The following is a 16,206-nucleotide window of genomic DNA, read 5'->3' on the forward strand; positions in this document are numbered from 1 at the left end:
ATAAACACTGGATCCATTTGCATATTATCATGAGCTCAATTTTAAAGGTCATAATCTCTGAAGGCTTTCCTATACAAAGACAACTAGAAAATCTCCCTATATCTACATGTTTTATTTCATTATTCTGCTACCAATAATATGCAACGGACACTTTCAGTATGTACAGTGTTTTTGTGTTTTTTCTTTTGTAACAGTAAGACATTTATATACATAAAGTGAAAATGAACAGGTAGTAACTGACTGGGACTTGAGTTTAAGGTAATAGACTAAACTCCTCTAACAATGAATTTCTAAGCACCCAGAGGAAAGAATGTAAGGAGTACAAATTGCATGGGGCCCATGGGTTTTCCAGAAAGACTTTGAAATCCTTTAGCTTGCATATGAAAATTTATTGCAAATGGATTTTTACAGCACAGGGATGTTACTTAAAGAGTAATTCAAGGCTCAGTGTGATATTTAGATTTAATATTTTACAAGCTTTATAGTTAACTTCTTTTAACTCCTTGGAAATGCAAACATGGTGTAGTCTTCTAGCTGAACAAATGTGTTAGGCTCTTCATTCTTTATGGTTTGAAAGACCAGTACAGTATAGTAGAAGAAGCGTAGGATTTGCTGTCAAATCACTGAAGTTTTCATCCTAGATCTGCCACGGCCAAAGGTCCCCTGTGGTTATTAAAATGCTTAAGAAAATGGACAGATAACAATGCACCTCTTTTAGTAGAGTTGAGATAATATATGCATTGTAAGTGTGCAACAAATGTTAGGTAACTTCCATCCTAGGAAATACCTAAGAAGATTCTGACTTCCTAGGAATGCTTCCTCCTTTTACAAGGGAAAAAAAAAAAACAGTTGTTTAGAAAAATCTGATTTTAAAATAATAATTATTCACACAAGCAAAGTTCCCTCTTTTTTTTTTAGTCTTTAGGAATAATGTTTATATTTTATAATTTTTAAATACTTAGAGAAGCAACTTGATGAGTTACCATAAAATGAGAGATGGCCATAGTCTTCCTAAGTTCCTTATAAAGAGTTTTTCTATTAGATTCTTTATTCTGAATAGTTAGCATATAACTCTATGAATTATTTTGAAGGGTAGCTAAGTTTCTTTGAGAAATCCTTAAAGCTGAGTGAGATATGATGAAAGGAACAAGACTAGACTTGAAAACCTAAACTCTACTCACAGATTTTCTATTTACTATCCATACAACCTTAAGCAAGATATTTAAATTTTTCTGTCTTATTGGATCAAAGCATTTGCCATGTAATTCACAGGGGTATAGGTATCAAATGAAATAATATAGATCTACATTATGGCACTCTGAAAAATCTTTGCAACTATTCTCATTTCACCTATTCATGGAATTTCTTTGAATTTCAGAAAGTCAGCATTCAAAAATTCACAATATATATATGACTTCTAAAATGTAATAGTGCAATCAAAACAAAGACCAACTTTGGGGGTTTTCCATGGGTGGCGTATTTGGATGGGTAGGTTGTCTGTTCTGATTGGCCCCATATAGGATAAGGGCTTTAGGAGGATGGTTTAAAAAGGGAATATGAAGAAGGAAGAGTGAATGAAATAGGAGTCCACTGAAGATAGTCGACCTCTAGACCTCCAGCAGGACATACAGTGGTGACCTATAGTCATCGAAGGTAGACATTTCTTTATGGGAAATTGCTCAGGACTGCTTTCACTGACCAGGGACTGACTGGATCTGTCTCCACAGATCTCTAGCTAGTCTCTTACCACAAAATCTGGCATATGATGTCAGCTTCTTTCTTCTAGCTTTTGCTAACTCATTGAAATTCTCTTCTCTAGTTTCCAACAATGATCTGGCTTTAGGTGAGACCCTCTCTCTACCTTCCTGGACTTTATCTTCCAAACAGCTCCTCCATGCTGCACAGATCTCATACCCAAGTAAACAACTCAGAGTAAGTCTGGAGTCTGGCCATCTAGGAAGTATGCTTTATGTAAGAAGCTCTTCTATGTGAATCTCAAATATCATCAAGGTTGGGCTGAACCTTAAAGAAATTGAAATTTAGGGGCACCTGTGCAGCTCAGTCAGTTGAGCATCTGACTCTTGGTTTCGGCTCAGGTCATGATCTCAGTGTTGTAAGATCAAGCCCTGAGTCAGGCTCTGTGCTCAGTGTAGAGTCAGCTTGAGATTTTCTCTCTCTTCTCCAATTGTTCCTCTCCTCTGCCCTCTCTTTCTAAAATAAATAAATGATAGATAGATAGATATAAATAAATAAATAAAATCTTAAAGAGAAAAATAAATTGAAATTTATGAAGTTATTTATATATCCCTAGTGTAGTTTGAAAAGTGTCAAAAATAACAACAAACCCCCATCGCTGTGTCAGATTTCTTTGAAATTCCAAATTTCTCCCATAATTTCACCTCAGTGGTTAAAGCATTTTCTTTGCAAAGATAGAGTGTTAAATGCTTATATACTGCCTCAAATATAAGGCACATCAGCCCATCCTGACCTACTCCATAAACTATTGTCACATATTAATTTTGTTGCATTTTTAGCTAAGCTGTGCAGAAATTGGATATAGAACATTAAATATGGGATAGAGGCCAGCAGTTTGGGACAAAGGTGTAACCAGGAAGGTCAAGGTTGAGTAAGGGATCATAGTTGGGAAGTGTGAAAAAAATATACACCTCCAAAGAGAAGATGGAAGACTTTATATTTCATACACTTAATAATTTTATGGAAATGATTTAATTTTCATCAATAATTTTACTGAAAAAAACTTTACTGAAATAATTTAATTTTACTGAGATAAATTTAATAAAATAATTTAATAAACAAACCTGCCCCCAACTGAAAAAAACATTTCTAGAGAGCAACATATGCCTTGTAGGATGATGTTGCAGAAGGAGCCTCACATCTAGCCTTGCAAAGACTGTCCACAAAGCTGCGGCATTCCTGATGTTAGTAGTAATTTTTTTGATCTTTAAAAAGATCATTACATGTATTCAGTTAAAAGCTTCTATGGAAAAGACTCATTTTAAGGGCAGAGACATGTTCAGTGTCTTATAAACTGATCAAAGTCCATCCTAGAATGGTCTTTATGCACAAATCACAGATACTAAGGGCCAGTGCTGCTGAGCCAGCAAGGCAGCAGAGAAAGGTGGCTGCGTATATCATGGTGGCATCATTTTGTTGTTGTTTTTCATTCAGAGAAGTGACTTCCTTCACTGTGTTAATTATCAGACCAGTTTCAGAACCACAGATGACAACCAGTGAACATACTGTTTGACTATAGTTTCATTTTGTATTTTCTACTGTATCCTAACTTTCTTTTCTGACTTAATAAGAAGGAAGAAGAGAAAGAGAGAAAGGATGAATTATACCATCTGCAAATCCTGAGTAATGATTCATAATGAAATTAATACACAAGATTAATGAAAATGAGCTGTCATGGTTAATTTTATACGTCAACTTGGCTAGGCTTGTTTGATCATATATAAGTTTAGCTGTTGCTATAAAGATATTTTTAGATGTGATTAACATTTAAGTCAGTTGACTCTGAGTAAAGCAGATTACCCTCCATAATGTGGGTGGACCTCAGCGAGTCAGTTGATGACTTTAAGAACAAAGGAGGTAGTTTCCTGAAGAAAGAATCTGGTCTCAAGACAACAACATAGAAACCCTGCCTGAGTTTCAGCTTACCTGCCTTACAGACGTCAGTCACAAGACTGCAATGTCAACTCTTACCTGAATTTATAGCATATGGAAATTGCTCTGTAAATTTTAGACTTGCCAGTCCCCATAATTACATGAGTTGATTCTTTAAAATCTTTTGTATATTGGTCTGTTTATTTGGAGAACTCTAATACACAAGTCATAGCTATAACTCATGTCCCTGTCTTCTGTTTCCATTTCACCTGCTTATTCTTCTATTTTAAAAATATTAATAAAAGGTACCCCCATCCTCTTTTCATCTTTTGATGCATAAAGGTAAATCCTCTGATCCTTAATATAAGATGCAAGGTGTGAGTCTTGTGTCCCTTTGCTTGCTTCCTTCCCTCCTCACTGGCCATTGAAACTTTTGCTGCCATTGAAAGACACTACATTTCTCCAAACTTATGATATTGCTCTCACATCTGGCTGGGCCATTGCCTGTGCTCTGTCATCTGCATGCCATGACCTTTCCCCTGGCCCTACTCCTCTCACCTACCTGAAACACACATCTTCATCTTTCCTACATGAACAAAGACACCACCTTATGTAGCAGCTCAACCTAGTACGTGGACTCCACCCTTGTGCAACCGCTAAAATTGTACAGAAAACTGTACAACCCATATCATGGCATCTCAGTGTCCTTGGTTAGATTATACAACTGCCTTCTTGCTCTTCTCTGTACCCTTAGCACCTAACCCACCAGCTATCACAGTACATGCCTTAAATAAAACTATAATGAATGACTGGTAGCCCTGCTCTCTTTTGGTTCAGCTACTCTAAATTTAAATTCCGTAATATAATGTAAATTATTATCTTTCTTTAGATATCTCTTGTCTTCAGAGTTCAAACTATGCATTTTTATATTGTTTCCGAAAATATAAATAGTTACAATACATGAGGTACAGACAAAAATATGGACGAATCACTCCTACTCTAGGGTTAGGTACTTCCAGACTAAGGAATGCACTTTCTAGATTTAGAGTGTACCTAAATAATTTAGACATATTTAAATTCTAAGATGGCATTCATTTTTAAAATGTCCTGACATTTTAGGGGGTCATTTCTCTTTAAAAGTATACTGAACTTTAAGAAGGAAATGAGTATGATAAAAACTTTTAAAGTATCTTTTATAAAGGAACATGGTGGTATAGAGCTAACAGGCATTGCGATTCTAGCACAGCAAACTCCTATTTTTTTTTTTTTTTTGCAAACGAGGAAGCTGAAGACCAGGTAGTTCAAGTGAAGTGACAGAAGGCAAAGCTGGTTAGTGGCAGAGCCCGAACTAGAGCTCTACCCTGAAGATTGTCACATCAGTTACCTCTCTTTTACTCCAGGCACTATCATAGACTATAAATTTTTTTCTAGAGCAATTTAAACTCCAGTGAATCACTAATATAAATAGAAATCACCTGAAATATATCACACCCTCACTCTAAAAAATCAGCATCTTATGAACTTACCAAGTATTGACTTCTCAAGAAACTAATATTGTACACAGATCAAATGAAGATATGGCTCTCTTTGCTGTAATATTATGACTTCAAATAGACACTTAAAAGATGAAGCCAGCAGGTATAATGGGAGCTCTCCCCCCTGCAAAATGTAAGAAGACAAAGGAAACTTAATCCCCTCCAAATATATTTGGGTATTTAGTGAGTTTTTTAAATTTTGGCTTCTCTCTGAAAACTTCCAAGAGTTTTGGAGAAGGGATACTTAGAAGAGAGGAGGAAACTGTATCTATAGAAGGAATCCGGCCAGGGGGGATGGAGGGAGAAAGACATTAGAAAGAAGAGTGTAAGAAGAGAGGGAGGGAAGACTATTCCTGTAGAAGAGTTACAGATTAGTAGGAAAGGCACTAAGGAAAAAGGAAGTCAAGGAGATGGAGCTCTTCAAAGTTCCCAAACATAGTTCGGAAGTCACTTTCTCACATAATCCCACTTCAGTGTAAACATGTCTGCAATTCCTGTCCTTTCAGCAATGAGATAGACTATGAGTTTTAGTTTCTCAACCTTTATTATTCGCTACACTATAACTGCTCTTTAGGGCATTGGCTCCCCTTTGTCTCCTGCTACCCCCACTACCACTCCAGTCCCAACTCAGCCAGAAGAAGTAATTCAAGTCTGTGTGTTCAACTTTCCTCCACTCATGAAAGTACTTAACATAATGAGAAGGTCAAATACACGTCTTCTTTGCCTCCCTCTGCAACGCCCAAACACTTTCTCTCCATGCTTACCCCCTGCATCCCCTCTTTTACTACCATATTCTCTTCTGTCTAAAAAAGAGAAGAAAAAAAAAAAGGTTCTTTCTTTAGAGTGCCACCTCTCAATAAGGAACATGATTTTGGCAAAGACTTTCACAGAATGTGCTTCATTTCAATTGATTGGGAGTTTAAAATCTATGATATTTGACAAGTCGTGCATTTCTACATAATTACAGCGTGCTCTGGGTAGCGTTTTAAGTTAGCAAGCCAAAAGCAAAGTGATTTTAACAACTTGAAATGTTAAATTACTTGTGTGGAATGTTCCTTATGGAGACTCACTGCTGTAATGAAATGGAATTTTTTTGTCACAAATAATAGGAAAAGTGAGATGTTCAGTCAGAGTATTTTGAGGATATATTTGACTTAACTCTATTGTATCATTAATAGGCATGACAATGGCTTCAATGTTAAGAACCATTACAAAATCATTTCAAAATATGGATATGACAAGAAATAAATTAGAGAAATTGAGCTATTAACATTAAAGAAACCCATGCAGTAGAATACAAGTGCATTCCATGTATTTACAACATTTATTGCTGTAATTTGGAGTGCTGTGCTTGGCAGATTTTCCACTGTATAATAATAGAAATAAGATCTTGCTGTGAGAATTAGATTATCATAAGCATTGGAAAATCCTTAACTTATTAGCATATTAAAAAATCAACATATGTCACAATATATGGCAACCAAAGAAATTTAATCTTCTACATGAGGAGGAAAATGGCGTTTCCTTTTGCCTCCCATTTGATCTCCACTATAACACCCTCTTTCAACACCAAACTCCAGGAACAGGTCTAATTTCATTTTTATCTAACATGTAGTTCACATAGGAGATATGAACCTTATTCTACTCCTTCTACTGGGAAAACTTCCAAACTATTATCTTTCTCCTAGACCTGCCAACTGAGATTTAGATTAACATAGATACAACATGCCCAGTAGATTTACTTAGGTGGCCTATAGACTTATCCAACTCAGGAGATGCAATATAAAAGGACCATCTTTCTCTTCGAAAACCTCATCCCTCCAGTATTTTCTGTTTTGGTTGATGGCAATCCTATGAGAAACCTATGAGATACACTCCCTTTTTCAGTACCACATCCAGTCAATAGCAAATTCTTCTGCTTTCTAATCCTCCTGATTCCCTAAATCCACTCTGTTTCAGGTCAAATGTCCATCATTTCTCCTATGGAAAACTATGGTAGATTTTTCACTGGTCTCCCCATTTGCAGACCTCTTTCCAATGCACCTCCCACAAACTCATCAGAAAATCTGATACCTCTTGCATATAGCATATGTTGGGTTTTGCCTCTTGATCCAATTGATGCATCCCTTGGTTTAATACGATATTTGTTCCATTTACAATTATTTACCTTTATTGATGTGACACATAGGTTTGATCTTAGTTCTGTCATCACAAGCTATATTCTTTTCTTTCTTTGCATTTATTCTGATAATGTAGATGTGCTTCTGTTCTCATGGTTACACTTATTCCTGTAATTTCATATAAAATCCTAATCCTCTTTTCTCTCTAGTTTCTCTACTACAAGGAAGAATTAAAGTAACATATTTTCCTTCCCCTCTCAATTTTACTGAGTACTATTTTCTTAATATTTATATTTATTCTATCCAAGCATACTTATATTATCTGATTTATGACTTTTCAATTATATCTTTGACCCTCTGCTTTAGAAATCCACATCCTTGCACTATTTCTTACCTTTTCTTCTCTTCCCTCTTCCCAAGTTCAGCCTTTTAAAGATATGTAATTTTTACATTGTCAAGGCTTGTAACTCACATTCTGTTTTAAAACTGTAGCTCTCATACTTATTTTACTTTTTTATCCTTCATTTAATTGGATCAATGCTCATTGCCAGTCTTTATCAAATTTATTATTGGCTGGATTTTAGCATCATGATTTCATCAAAGACCATGGAAACTGTATTCATTGATTTCTTACATGTTCAAAAACTATTTATCTGCTGCCTTTATAGACATTTTGTTTGCTTCGTTCAAACTCTGACACACTTTTTAAAGCTATTTTTTAAGAATTTCATAGACGTCATTTTTTTTGTCCTGACTGTTGCTATGGGTAACTATAAAATTAAATAAATTTTACTGCATTATAAGGAACTTGACTTTTACATTTCTGTTTAGGCAAATAGTTTTATCTTTAGAATTCAGTAATTTTACTGGGCTATATCTCAACTACAATTATTTTCGGTTAATTTCTTGAGGATACGTATGGTCTGTCATTCTGTAGATCCAACTTTTTTTTCTACAAAATGTTCTTCAACTCAACTACAATTATTTTCTGTTAATTTCTTGAGGATATGTATGGTCCATCATTCTGTAGATCCAACTTTTTTTTCTACAAAATGTTCTTCAACTGTATTGTTCATAGGTTTTCTGTTCCTCATTTTGGTTCTTTTATTCAGAGATAACAGCAAAGGACATTTCAGATTTCTTGTACGTTCTTTCTAATTCTCTTTAATTCTTAATTTTTGTCCCATTTCTTCTTTAGCCTGTCTTCTAATGAGGTTTGATTGTTTGTTTTTCATTTACCTTTTGTTTCTCTTTTTCTTTTTTTCTTGTGGCATCTCTGTAAAGATTCCATGCTGCTTTCCTCGCAGTTTTTTCTTGTCTTTGAGTCCTAGAGAAGATATTTATGAGGAAGGCAGAAATGAAGTAGTTCCAGTGCCTGATTTTCAATGAAATTCTATAACATTTGATTTCCAGGATGAATTTGGTTTGTAGCCTTTACTTTCTTCTAGCAGTTTCTTAGAGGCAATCATACTATTCACCATGTCTGCTCATTCTTCTCCATCCATACAGTCTCACTGAAGGACTCTGTATGTAAACTTGTCCTCATCATCTACTCAGAGTGAAACAGAGCCCAGGAAAGTTTCCAGCACCAGCCTGGATTCCTGCCCTTCTACTCCAAAGAGTAGGTTGATGGTATGTGTTATGGATCGAACTATGTCCCCGCAAAGTTCAAATGTCGAAGCCCTAGCCTCCAGCACCTCAGGATATGACTATATTTGTAAGGCATTGATTATAATGAAGGAAAAGGAACTGGTGATAATTGAGAAAGAAAACAAAAACATCAAAGTTGCCTGACAGATGGAGGCACTGTACTATCTTGTATAGTCCTTTAAGTTCATTGCTTTTATTACTTTTATTATTCTTGGCACTTAACTAGAATGCGATTTTCTTAAGAGTAAGAGTGATGTATCATGTATTTATATATACCTGAAAAAGACAAAGTGATTTAATTTGACTTCTTTTGAATACCTAAGACCCACTTACCCTCTCTATCAATTGGTGTTTTGTCTATATTAAGTAGTTAATAAACACATGTTGTCTAGTTAACAGATACACAGCCATAAAAAGAGAAAAAAAAATACAGAGAGAGGCAAAGGAAGAGGGGGTTAGAGGAGTGAGAGGCAAGAGGTGAGAGGTAATTTCCATAATACTAAGTGATTTATGGAAATTACTAACTCCATGTGAAAATCAGCAAGAGAAGTGGGACATATGGCATAGAATATGTAAATGTCCAATGCAAAGTCGTTGCCAAGTGATTTGGAAGTAGGAATGACGTTTCAATATTTATTTGTCTACAATTTTTATCTATTATTCCTGAGAGAACCTTTGTTACTTTGGGGTTGTTTCTCTTTCCACCTTCTTATCAATTCAATATGACTTAAAGAAGCATTAATTGGACTCTAATTGAGTAAAGCAACAATTCTTTCATATTGCTCAGTTGACTTTCTGTCATTTCTGAAAATGACCTTACTCCAAAAGGCTGATTTTGAAGATCATTTATGTACAAAAAGTTTATCAGCCAATACTTAACTTCCTGGCTTTTTTCCCCCTCTAAACTGCAGATCAAAGTGCTGGATTTCACAGTTGGATTTACTTTATTTATTAGTTCATTTGACTTACTTCTACAGGCAAATTTCTACTTGAGATCAGGAATGCTTTCTTATGAACATTTGGATGAAATATCTACTCTTAAAAGTAGATAGATAGGGGATCCCTGGGTGGCTCTGTGGTTTAGCGCTTGCCTTTGGCCCAGGGTATGATCCTGGAGTCCCGGGATTGAGTTCCACACTGGGCCCTGCATGGAGCCTGCATCTCCCTCTGCCTGTGTCTCTGCCTCTCTCACTCTCTCTCTCTCTCTCTCTCTGTGTCTCTCATGAATAACTAAATAAAATCTTTTTTAAAAAGCATATATATATATATATATATATATATATATATATAGTTAGTTAGATAGATAGATGATAAATAGATTGATCAATCTTAAAACAAAATAATACAAACTGAATTATAAAGATGTCCATAGAAACTAGGAACTGTACCATAAAAACAAGGAAATCACAGATTATAAACATTCATGTCAATTTCCCACCTTTCTTTGGTCAATTATAAATGAACAAATTTCCCCAGTTGTTATCAAAGCTAAATAAAATGATAAGCCTTGTAATCACTGGAGAATCAGCATATAACTGATCATATCTTTTTAGAAATGTGTGCCACTAATTTTACATGTATAATTCACATAACCTAAACTTCTCTCATTAAAAAAAAAACTTAGGTAATTTATCTAGCATATTAAAATGTTCTTTTACTTCCAATTCTACTAAAATTTCCTTTTAAAACATGATTTTCTGAAATAAACTGTTCTATGAGAACTGATAAATTAATTCAGTAGTCTCAGGATACACAATTATTATACAGGAATCAGTTGCATTTCTATACGTTAATAATGAAGTACCAGAGAAATTAAGAAAACAATCTCATTTAACAATTGCAGCAAAAAGAATAAAACACCTAAGAATAAACTTAACCAAGTGTGTAAAAGATCTCTGCTCTAAAAACTCTAAGACACTGATGAAAGAGATTGGAGACAACACAAACAAATGGACTCATGCTCATGGACTGGAAAAAGCAAGTATGTTTAAGTGTCCATACTGCCCAACGCAATCTACGGATTTAATAAAATCCCTGTCAGAATATCAACAATATTTTTCACAAAACTAGAATAAATAATACTAAAATTTTTTAAAAGTATTTTATTTATTTATTTGAGGGTGGGGGAGAGGGAGAGAGAGCATGAGCAGAGGGAGGGGCAGAAGGAGAAACAGACTCCCCATCGAGCAGGGAGCCTGATGTGGGGCTGAATCTTGGCACTCTGTCATCATAGGCTGAGCCAAAGGCAGATGCTTAACCAACTGAGCCACCCAGGCACCTCAATACTAAAATTTTTATGGAACCACAAAGACCTTCAAAAGACAAATCAATCTTAAAGAAGAATAAAGCTGGAGGTATCACAACCCCAGATTTCAAGACATACTACAAAGCTATAGTAATCAAAACAGTATGGTCCTGGCACAAAATAGACATTTAGATAAATGTAACAGGAAAGAAAGCCCAGAAATAAGCCCATACTTATATGGCCAAAGCCTACAACAAAGAAAGCACAAATACACAATGAGGAAAAGAGTCTCTTTAACAAATGGTGCTGGGAAAACTGAACAGCTCTTTGCCAAGACTGAAACTGGACCACTTTTTAATATCATAAACAAAAATAACCTCAAACGGATTAAAGACCTTCTGAGGGTCTATATGGGGGAAAAAGGAACCCTCATATACTGCTGAGAGGAAAGAAAATTGGTACATCTACTATGGAAACCGGTATGGAGGTTCCTCAAAAATGTAAGACCTGAAGCCAGAAAACTCCTAGAATGAAACATAGGAGTATTAACTCCTAAGAAATTATTCTTTGATATTTACTGTAGAAATGTTTTTCTAGATATATCTCCTAATACAAGGGAAATAAAAGCAAAAATAAACAATTGGGACTACACCAAAATAAAAAGCTTTTGCGCAGCAAAGGAAACCATTAACAAAATGACAAGGCAGCCTACTGAATAGTACAAATGATATATCTGATAAGACATTAATATCTAAAATATACAAAGAACTTACTTAACTCAAAACCAAAAAAGAGTCCCAAATAATCTGACTAAAAGTGGACAGAGGATCTGAACAGACTTTTTTCCAAAGACATATAAATGGTCAACAGACACATGAAAAGATGCTCAATATCACTCATCATCAGGGAAATGCAAATCAAAACCACAGTGAGATACCATCTCACAACTGTCAGATGGCTAGAATCAGACAAGAAATAACATCTGTTGCAAGGATGTAGAGGAAAAAGGAACCCTCATCTACTGCTGAGGGGAGAGAAAATTAGTGCATCTACTATGGAAACCAGTATGGAGGTTCCTCAAAAAAATAAAAATAGAATTACCATATGATTCAGTAGTTCTGTTACTGGGTTTTTACCCAAAAATAAAGATAAAAACATCAATTTAAAAAGATACATGTACCCTTATATTTATTGCAGAATCATTTACAGTAGCCAATATATTTTGATATTTATCTTTCTCAGACTGAGTTATTTCATTTGGCTCATATGTGGAATTTAAGAAACAAAGAAAAAAGATACAAATAAAAAAGACTCTTAAATATAGAGAACAAATGGGTGGTTGCCAGAGGGGAGGAGTGAGAGTGGGGATGAGTAAAATAGGTGAAGGAGTTTAAAAGTACAGTTATCTTGATGAGCACTGAGTAATATATAGAATTGATGAATCATTATATTATACATCTGAACCTAATACAACACTGTATGTTAGTTACACTTCAATCAAAAGTAAAGGACACCAAAAAGAATGTTTCTCATTAATACATAGATTTACTACTTCATTAAATCCATAGCTTTCTGTCATTTATCCCTATGATAAATAAATTTTTTAAAGATTTATTTATTTATTTTAGAGAGAGAGAGAGAGAAAAGGAGGGTGGGGGAGGGGCAGAGGGAGAAAATCTTTAAGCAGACTCCCTGCTGAATGCAGAGCCCAATGGGGTTCAATCTCATGGTCCATGAGATCATGACCTGAGCTGAAACCAACACTCAGATACTTAACCGACTGAGTCACCTAGGCACCTGAGAAATGAAATTTTTAAGAGTTAAATTCTTTCTTATGTTTCATGGTCCTTGGCTTTTAAATTATTATATGATAACCCTTTATATTCAGTGATCATCTTGCAAAAAAATTCAGTGATCACAAAATATTCTCATGGTCATGAGAATATAGTTGAAAATACCTACCCTGTCATTTTAAATTTTTTAAGAAGTGACTGCCTGGCATCATGGCCAATCTCCAAACAAGCAGTCTGTTTTCAAGAAAAATGCAGTACTCCAGTGGGCACACGGTCATTAATGTTCTTTTGAACAATAGTATCCAACCTCACTGTTCTATGTTCTTTATAGATGTCACACATACCTTCTTTTGATGAGCACATCTATGATAGTTTTCAGAAAACAATGAAGTTCAGCCTACATTGACATATTAATCATTTTATGTCTGCTATGAATTATAAGGCACCCCAAAGATTATTGATTACATGTCATGGCTTATTCAGATGAGCAAAATAAATATGTGAAGACATTAAGAAGTTGTTTAAAGCAACAAAACTGGTTACCATTAGATTTTCCAAAGAAAACAGGATCTAAGCACATTCTGACGTTTAATGTAATATACTTTGGTTATTACTAATATAATGTATCTTTTACTTAATCTCTAATGTAATGCAAGTTTCATGCCAAAGACTTTTTTTTAAATAAAACCTTATCTTATAAACCCATAACCAGTATATCTCATCTTTCTCTTAGCTCCATTAGCAATGGTCAGTATAATTCAGTGATGATAATTATGATTATGTGCTCAATCCACTATGTGCTAAGTGACCAAGTAATTTGATACATGCACATTACCCTGAAAGTAATCCCAGGAGACCTATGCAATAAATTACCCTGGTTTTGATGAAGGAAACAGGGCTTCAGAAGGTTAAGTAACTTAAATAAATGTAAACAGCAAAATTGAGGGGGGGGGGCAGTATTTGACCCACATTCATTTAACTCCAATATCCAAACTCCACTTGTGGCTATTTAATTTTCATGTCCTTAAATTGTGTATTCTCATTTTGATCCTGAGTTCCTTGAAGATATAAATCCTATTTGTACTTCTTTTTTATTATGTATAATGTCTAGAAGCTTAAATTATGTGATCTTTGATTTACAAAAGGGGTAATGATCAGTAAAGGTGACTTTGTGGGCCATTAAATAGGCTGTGGAAATCATGATGGCTCCATTTATTAGAAAAATTAAACTTAAAAAAAATTTGTTTTCAGTTTTGAACCAAGAGACCTGAATTCCTATGGGGTAGCATTATCAATATCACTAAAATGGAAGGACATGGAATGTGGCATGTGTTGGTGCTCCTTTTAATCCAGCACTTTTAAGTAACTCGATATTTTGCCCATGGGGAGAAAATAACACCTGACACTTAATCTCATTTTACAAATTAGTTCCAGAACAGCCTGAGCCATCAAAAACATTTTATTTTGCTTCAGGTCTCACTGCTATCCAAGCCACCACCTCTGCTACTCCTTTTTTTTTTTTTTTTTTTTTTTAATTCCTGTCCACACATCTCCCCTAGTTATGAACTAACCATTCTTCTGTCATTCAGCTCCACATTTCACCAACAGGTCAATGCACCATCTTGTGTTGCTTCCAATCAGTTTCAGACTCTGATTCTCTTGCTTGTGTGCTCCTGTAGGTGTCTCTCCAACCCAGCCTCATCTACCCTCCCACTGGGTGCAGAACCCACAAAGGGTCCAACATGTGGATTTTTCACCTTCCATTTACTTGAAGTCCTAGAATGAAATTTTATTCTTCTGTGGTTAAGAAGATAGAGTATGAGTATATGCTTTTGTGTGTGTATGTGTATTTGTTTCTTCATTTAAAACCTGGTGATTTTGTGAAATGTAATTAATTTCCATGGATGTTGAATAATGAAATCTAAACTTAAGAAGCATTATTCAAAAAAAAATCCCTTCTATTTAAAACTATTTTAAAAGGTCACATTCAAATGAAATATTCAAATCCTAGTGGAACATGAAAGATTCTTATTGCAACCACATCTGAATTATATACCAATTTCTCCTTAAAGCTCCGTGTTCAGAAATGAGGAAAGCATTTTCCATGATACTAAAAATACACGGTGGTTGCTAAAGACACATGCAAACTTAGGTTTGGAAAAGACCACTCATGTTCCTTAGTCCAGTCATCTCTAAGACAGATGTTTATACAGCTCTGTGAATTCAGCCCCTAGTGAAAAATACTAAGTATCTGAACAAATGTGCTGTAGACTTAGATTAATCCTTGCTTCCCCGTCTCTTCTATAGGGCAAATCATTGTTTTTTTTTTTCTATGACATCCTTCCCAATCTTTACTTATGTCTCAATTAGCTTTGTGGTCCTTGAATATTTTCAAACATAAGAATCTTTTTCAACTTACTGGGAAAAAATATATTGTTTTCTCCCCTACATTTTCTTCCTTAAGTAACCTTAACCCATTGTTCAAACCAGATGGAAACTTTAGTCAAGGGAGATTTCAAGCAGGACAGTGATTTTTTGACTCTCTTATCTTCTGTATTTCCTAGTAAGAAGGCATCTATCTTATCGTCTGAGGGCAAGTTTTGGTGAAATGGTTAATTAGCTTATTTTATCATAAGACAACACAACATAGAAGGACATGAGATTTGTACTCACACATGGGATTAAGTTCCTATTTGTACTAAATTTTCTGCTATTTCTACAAAATTGAGTGAATCACTTAATCTCTCTGTACTTGTTTCCCCATCTGTAAATAATAGCAATAAAACTCACTTTATAGAACTATTATAGGGATTAAAAGTATCCAACACAGTCACTGCTCCAAAATTATTAACTCATAATATTCTGCGAGATGTAGTAAATTTTGCCCAGGAGCTACTATGTACACCAAGAGGTTCTGGAGCTTTTCTAGCCAATAGAGTAGATACCTTAAAAATTGTGTAGTCTTTCCTTTATGTTTCATGGCACAATCCTATGTGCATGTCGAGATATCTACACGTGTGATGTCATTAGTAACATCCCTGCTGCAAAGGCAGAAATGAGATAGATTCTCGACAACTCAAAGACTCGTTTTACTCCCCACATTGTTTTTGGCAGGTCCAAAAATTCCAGTAGCTTATTGCATTTCTGCCAATAGACAAGTCTGATTGGTTTAAAAATATTTTCAGACACCGTTGTGATCAGTGAATTGTCTTTTGGAATAGATCTTCTACACATGG

General features: G+C 34.9%; 2 long non-coding RNA genes across 4 annotated transcripts in view; both read right to left on the reverse strand.

Moving 5' to 3' along the window:
• LOC112676990 (uncharacterized) overlaps positions 1 to 16,206 on the reverse strand; it is a 106,919-nt gene that overhangs the window by 16,115 nt on the left and 74,598 nt on the right. The window lies entirely within an intron of this gene.
• Positions 449 to 13,269, reverse strand: LOC112676923 (uncharacterized). Of its 3 annotated transcripts, XR_007402734.1 has the most exons (4): positions 13,140 to 13,264; positions 5,154 to 5,286; positions 2,050 to 2,211; positions 449 to 822 (listed from the first exon to the last, which is right to left on the reverse strand). It is a non-coding gene; the product is annotated as an uncharacterized LOC112676923 (long non-coding RNA). The 3 variants fall into 3 exon arrangements; XR_003146771.3 differs by lacking the exon at positions 2,050 to 2,211; XR_007402733.1 differs by lacking the exons at positions 2,050 to 2,211; positions 5,154 to 5,286 and having other exon boundaries at positions 13,140 to 13,269.

Source organism: Canis lupus, chromosome 16 (assembly GCF_003254725.2).
Source record: "Canis lupus dingo isolate Sandy chromosome 16, ASM325472v2, whole genome shotgun sequence".
Lineage (NCBI taxonomy): Eukaryota > Metazoa > Chordata > Mammalia > Carnivora > Canidae > Canis > Canis lupus.